The 7,574-nt window shown below is 41.4% G+C and overlaps 1 pseudogene; it reads right to left on the reverse strand.

Moving 5' to 3' along the window:
• Window positions 1-7,447: 7,447 nt before the first annotated feature.
• Window positions 7,448-7,574, reverse strand: LOC136484661 (U5 spliceosomal RNA; annotated as a pseudogene).

Consider the following 7,574-nt stretch of genomic DNA (forward strand, 5'->3'; position numbering starts at 1 on the left):
GACAGGGTGACGGGCTCATGTCGTTTCTGCACCGGCGGTGCGAGCTTGGTGTCTCGTCTTCCTGCAACACCGCCGCCTCCCTACAATGGCAGATCCCAGTCCACGTCCATTGCGATGAATGTTTTGTATATAAATTGCTTAGTTTAGGTTAGACATTAGTTCTATGTGCGACCTAGATGATTAAATAGGCCTCCATGTGCGCTGTGAGTGCCGCGCTCAGCCAACTGCGCCGATGAGGTCCAACCGCTTTGTGGCGGCCCTCCGCGTCTGCCGTGATGGCCAAAAGCCGAATACAACGTCGATTTGGTCCCCTCGCAGCGGACATGGCGCATGAAGGCAGGGCGTGATCGGCTCCAGTCCCCTGTGTATGCACGAAGGTACCCGAGTCCAAATGCCACCTCAACGGCACATGCGCCATCGCTGCCTAGCAAACAGTCCACAGTGGCGGGACCAGCAACTGTCAGTCCGGACCTTGATACTAGGCCGCAAGGAGGTGCGAAGTGTCTACCGCCGAATGGCTCTGTTGGGAATCCGTCTAATACTACATAAGATGGTTTTGTTGTGTCATTAAATTTTTTTGGTTAATTTTGTTCTGATCTGTTTGCACTGTTTTATTAAGCCAAACACATGGTAGTGGCATGGAGGCAAAGAAAATTAGGTGTAGTGTCACAAAAGTACCGCAAAATTTACTAATGTCACAGAAGGGGTTTTAATTTTTTATAGTGGCTCAGGTAAATGAGTCCTCCATCTATCGTGACACCACCACCCACATGCTGGCCAGCCCCAAACCACGCCTAGCTAGTCTGCCGCAAGCAAGTTGCGACTACACAAAAACCCCTGCCACACAACAGCAAGGGGTTGCTGCGGCCTGCCAGAAGTGGCCAATAAGAGGCTAGGGCATGAAGACGACAACAAGCACTCTCGACGATAGACCAATTTTCATCTTGAAAGTGGCACTCTAATTCGATTTCAGCAGCTCCACCGTTTGTGCTACGTGGAGAAGTCGGCAGCAATGCTAGTGAATTGTTGGGGAACTGCACAACAGTCGACTGCAGAGGATTTTGATGAGGACAACACTCATTTGGATACACACTATATAGTCCTTAAGTTGCTATGTAAGGTCCAATTACTAGATTTCCTTTATAGAATAAAATTCTTCCAAGGCTAAAAAATGTTCCATTCAAAGGAACAGAGTGGGCTTTCAGAATTTACGAGTGGCCCTGAAACTTCATGGGTGATATATAGACTTGTTCATGGGCCACACGTTCTGACCCGCCAGTGCATCAGTGGACCAATCGAAAAGGAAAAAACTGTGAAAAAAAAGGAAGTGCTGCACTTGTATTCACATTGCAACCTTAAGATTTATAGTTTTGTTAACAGATGGAAACTCATCGGCCTTGGATTATGATCCTCACACAGTAGAAACAAGTTTATTGAGTTTGCGTCAACCGATTGTCTTGTGCACAAATCGTTACATGCAGATGCAGTGCTACATTTTGTTGTCACTGTTGGAAATTCAGAATGGTGCATAATCACCACAGCAGCAATACAAACTATCTGCAAGTTGGCAAACGGCTACACGCGGGGGCTTGCATCCAATCTTGCATTCCTCAATACTGCAGCCTGGATCAGGTCCAAGGTTTTTTTTATCGGCCGATATTCACCGAAATTTCCTTTCTATCCACAGGGTCCGATAAAATTTGACATCGGCCAAATTTTTCCCTTCTTTCCTGCTCTCACACAGACAACCCAAATTCAGCCGTGCGACGGTCCCACACTATAATGTTTTATTCTTGTTTTTATCGGTGAACAAGTGATGTTTAATAGCTTAGGAATAGTTTCAAGTCAAATTCTACGAAATTTTTTTAAAACAATTTGAATTTTTTTTTGAATTTGGTCCGATATTTCCGATATATCTTGCTTATCCTGTTTATCCATGACCTCCGATAAATTTTTATTTCCGATAATGAAAACCTTGATCAGGTCTACAGATCCCTTTGTACTGCAAAATAAAACCATATGCAGAGTATACTCAGTTCAAAGAGTAATAAGATGGATAATTGGTGTACACTTCAGCTTAGATAAGGTCTACATGAGGATATATGAGATCAGCTTGGAAAAGGCAGAAGATCTTACATCGTGCATGGCCGGATGAGAATGCGCTAGATAAGACCAGGAGCGCCACAAAAAGAGCAGCCATGGAATTCGTGATCCTAGCCCTATTGTTCTTGGTGGATGCCACGACAAGAATATAATGCTTCTAATTCTGCCGTGCTTCTACTGGACTCTTTCTTGTGTGGCTATATATAGGCACAGGTTAATCTTGTGTGACCTCTTCTACATTACTTTTTTTGGTTTAATAATATGAAGATTTGGTATCAAGGTATTAATATATCTGATTCCATTTTCATATTTTTCAGTTTATATATGTTTTTTCATGATATATATAATAATACCAAGAGGCGCTCTGGCTCTTCATGATTACAAGGCAATAGTAGCTCAAACAATCAAGCTATAGGACCTAACCGTTACAAAGATGAACACTAAGTTTTATTCTCTGTCTTGGATGAGATCAATATTTACTTGATAAAGTAGATTAATTGTATATGATCACTTGCTTTGGATTCTAACAGCCTTTTTTGGGCACTCCAACTACGTTCAGCCAACTAAATGACCGTGCCATGTCTATATCAGTAATATTATAATTCATATGATTTACATTACTTATAATTAATTAGTTATATATATAAGGTTTTAGATGGTTTCACTTATTCTTAACATGGATGCACATAATATCAGATATTTCATATTTTTTAATTAAACACATAAGTTTTTAAGAACAGCACAAATCCGTGTTCTTGCATTACCTTCCGATACATGACAAGACGAGAAGACCAGGGCCATGTGCCGCGACCAACTAACAGAACACCGGTGCCCTTCTTGCCAATTTCTATGGTGACAAAGTGATACGGAGGATCGAGGAGGCCTTATTCTTATGTTCGGATCTGGATGTGTGTTTTGCATTATTTTGCTCCTCCTGCGCCCAGGACAAAATTATACATAGCATTGTAAACATTACACAACAGGCACAAAATGAAACCAGATAAATATCTCGTTTCATTTCATGCCTTAACCTTGGGCGTACCCAGTGCAGAGAGCTCCCGCTCTATGCGGGGTCTAGGGAAGGGTGTCAGTGGCAAGCCTTACCCTCGCCTATGCAATGCGAGGAGACCACGACTCGAACCCAAGACCTTCCGGTCACAGGCGGTAAAACTCTACCGCTTGCACCAGGCTCGCCCTTCATTTCACGCCTTAACCTTGCATACAAAACAAATTGGTACTAGCTACCTTATTAACCCATATAGATGTCATTTACCAGACTGCAAATATTCACTTTTGGCAGCAAATGAAAGGAGATATGACGTATTATATTTGCCCAATATTTCCGCCAGCTGTAGTTGCTCCTATACATATACAGTATACGGAGGCATTAGTTTTTCATGATAAATTGTGCTCTAATATTTATACGGCGGCCAATCCTAGCAATATTATTTGTATATATAACTATAAAAACCAAGGGATACAGTGCTCGTCCCAAAAAAAAATTTGCTCATGACTGTTTTTCTTAGTTCATCAATCTTTATCACGGGCTGAAATTAAACTTAATTTATAACAGGCCGTATTTCCATGGACAAACTAAGCTCGCTTTTTAATGGGCCTGGCCCAGGTATACGTGCTCCTCCGTAAAGATTTGATACCCAGTTTGCTTCCTTGGATTACCATTGTCTATACTTTTTTTTTTTTTTTTGCGAGGATACCATCGTCTATACTAAACTTCCAAATGAAAAAAGTGCTGCTTTCGAGTACTTAATTTTGAGGGGATAGATTTGCATCAGTTGACATTCAAACAGCATATAGTTGCAGTGCTGAAACGGAAAAGACTTCGCTTACGACAGTATGGTATTGATTCTACTGAATCTGCAAGCATTATTCAGAGATAAAAACACATATACGCTGCAAGTTAACTCACCACTAGACACCAGTGCATTCAAGATAGAGAATACGATAGCATTGTGACATCCATGTAACTATACCAATATCTGGTTACATATAAGTTATTACAAGCCCTGCCGCTGCCTGCCGTGAAATCAAGCCAAGCCATTTCGCTGTAGCGATGGACGTTGGAAGCCGTGCCGGCCGGCGGTCATCATCAATTCATGCATCGGGCACTCGGCAGCAGCAGTTGGGGTAGTACTGTCCCGGCGTGCAGTACGTCTGGAAGTTCTTGTAATTGTTCTTCTGGCAGTAGTAGAAGCACGTCTCGTCGGAGCACGCCACGATCGCGTGGCAGTAGTCTGTGTGATCACCGTACCCAAACATACATATATACAAATGCTTCACGCTGTTATTGATTAGTGGCCTATCTATATGCAGAATCAGGACAGAAAATGAAGAACTTGCATGCACGCTGCATGAATTACAATACATAATTACCTGCTGCGTCGCAAGATGATAACAACATGGCCACGGCAACTACAAGAGCTGCTACATGATATGCCATGGTCACCAAACCAAGAAGCCCTTCTATTCTTCTGCTTGGATTTGCATGCCTTGTGCATTACACCTTCCAGTGGCCCAAGATATCTATAGGGACGCACAAAAGTAAATCAGAGGAACCTGATCTCACCTTTACTTAGATACCATCATAACCTTCTATCGCAAGTAAATCGATACCTTCACCCCATTTGGATGGAATGTCATTTGCCAGCGGCTTCTACTTTTTTGAGAGGGTCAATTTTGGCTGCAAACAAAATAAAAAGTGATGATTTGACAAATTACTGTACACGTATATATTTTCGGAAAAAATTGCATGCATACTGTATGCATGCTGCTTCAATGCATACCCCTTCTGATCTGCTGCCACGTGTATAAATAAAACAATTCAACGCCCATGGTTGATGCGGCTCATGGTTGATGCGGCCCATGATTGACAAGGCCCATGTGGACCATAGAAGGCAGCCTGATATCTGTTGTTGGATCATGAGGTGGGAACACGTGGCAGCAGATCAGGAGGGTATGCACCGGAGCAGAATTGCAATTTTTTTTTTCCATATTTTCAGAGCCAACACAGGACCGTGCATTGGCCTCGTTCTTCTAGTGGGCCGTAATATAAAACATAGGGCCCTGCATTGGCCGGCCTCGTTCTTCTTGTGGGCCGTATTATATAACAAGTGCTCACAATTGAAATACGTCGTCCATGTTTTCCACTGTTTTGGTAAGAAAGACTGAATGCAGAGATGCCGGTTTTTGTTAGTTACCTTTAATTATTTGGACGGTTCAAACTGCTGATTTTGTACTGACAGGTTACTTTCCTGGATATTTGCTTGGTATGTATAGTAAAAGGGGTGCTGCTACCTATATACACCGGGAATACCATCATTTTTCGCAAATGACAAACACTACTAAATCTCAACAAACATCTAAAGGTTTCTATAATCGACGCCCAATAAAAGAGTAGAAATAATGGTGGACATCAACACCTACCGTTTGGGTCAGGAAGAAGGTCAACGTTTGCTTTGCACCTGCAACAGCAAGAGTCTATTTGATATCATACTTACATGATGACACTTGAGCAATGTGAAAATATCTCTCTACCGCCTGAGTCATGAGAAAGGTCAAAGTTTCCTTTGGGCCTACAGAAGAAATAGTGTGTGTGATATCATAGTTACATGGCAAATCGTCACAAGCATCCTTGAGGTGAGGTAACCTGATGAACAACAAGGTTTTTGTTCTTCATCTATTTCGAATCATAAGGTTGTTGGTACAAATTTATCACGGTACCACGTGTACCTAGTGACTTGTTGCCTCGAAATTGGTTTTGTAGATGTGGCCCTAGAAATAGGAGTCTTCTCTACAATTTGTTCTCCAGAAATATTAAATCGAGTTTGTTCCGGCGGCTCTAGAAATATGAGTCGTCTCTATAAATCGTTCTCATAAATCATAAACCGGACCTAAAAAGCATCTTTTTTAATCTGGCGAGACCCTAGCAGGATGCGACATGCATGCGCAACTGAGGAAACAGAGTCGCCTAGTCTAAGGAGGTTAGGAGGATGCGTGCTAGGTGTGCGGTTGATTCAATCGATTCGAAAGAAGTGGCAGGTGCCGGGCCATCTTGGGCTGATTTAGTGTAACATCCTAGATGTTAAAAAGTAATTAAAATTTTGATCATGTCATCATCAAGCATAATCATCGTGCATTGTGATCATCATGTTGTAGTTGCACCAAATAAAATGAATACATGTTGATTATATTGTGTTTTATATGTTATGAAATGATGTCAGTAATAGTGATTAAGAAACTTTGTGAATTTATATATGTAAAATTCCTTAAACAAATAAATTTTTGCTAAAATAAACTTTGTTGTTCAAAATGTGCTCTGTAAAATAGAAGCATAGTGGTGAAATGTTTTCAAGTCAAACATGTTTAAATTTGACCTCAAAGGTTAAATTCAATATTGAATTCCATACTTCGCCATTTTTGCCTCCCTGAAAATCAGTTTTGGAGTTCAATTTTTGAGGATTTAATAAATGAAATTTGATAAATAAAAGTTGTACAGCTTTGGTACTATTTCAAAGCATGAAATTTGTACTTTGAAACTGTGCTATTGGTACTGCATATACCAAATGACTTGCTGCTCGGAAATCGAGTTTGTAGAGGAGGCCCTAGAACTAGGATCCATCTCTGCAAATCATTCTCCAAAAATCACAAATGAGGCCAAAATATAGCAAATATATTTTTTAGTCCGGGTAGACTGCACCAAGTTGCCACACACGTGCCCAAGTCAGGAAATAGAGTCGCCTAGTTGAAGGAGGCTGGGACGATGCGTGCTAGGTGTCTAGCTGTCGATCCACTCAATTGGGAAGAAGTGGGTAGGCGCTAGGCCATCTTGTGCCAACTTAGGGTTTGTTTAGTTCCCAAAAAATTTTGTACAGCATCACATCGAATCTTACGGTACATGCATGAAGTACTAAATGTAGATGAAAAAAAAACTAATTGCACAGTTGGGTGAGAAATCGCGACGAAACTTTCAAACATAATTAGTCCATAATTAGACACTAATTGTCAAATACAAACGAAAGTGCTACAGTAGTCAAAACTTAAAATTTTTTTGGATCTAAACGCGCCCTTAGTGGGCATCAGACTAGGCGGGACTTAGGGCATCAGACTAGGCGGGAATTATAATGAATAGGTCCAATTAGCTGGCTAGCCCATGTCAGGCTCCAAAGTCGTCTTCATCCTCACAGATGTGATTTGAGCGACCACAACCCCTCCGACATAGTCATCCATAGCTAAAATTTCTTGGTGGAAGGCTTACACTAACACAGAAACAAACTATACTTCCAGTTAAAAAACCCCTTCACTCCCAGTTTCTCAGAAACATAAATTTAGGACTAAAGGATCCCTCCTTATAAAGATGCTTTTTGTGGCGTGTGTATACTGCTTATTGGGGCGTGCACACGGTATTCTTTTGTAAAAGGCGAAAGAATAATTTGCTTTATGCTCACCACGCAGCT

This window comes from Miscanthus floridulus, chromosome 9, assembly GCF_019320115.1.
Source record: "Miscanthus floridulus cultivar M001 chromosome 9, ASM1932011v1, whole genome shotgun sequence".
In the NCBI taxonomy this organism is placed as follows: Eukaryota; Viridiplantae; Streptophyta; class Magnoliopsida; order Poales; family Poaceae; genus Miscanthus; species Miscanthus floridulus.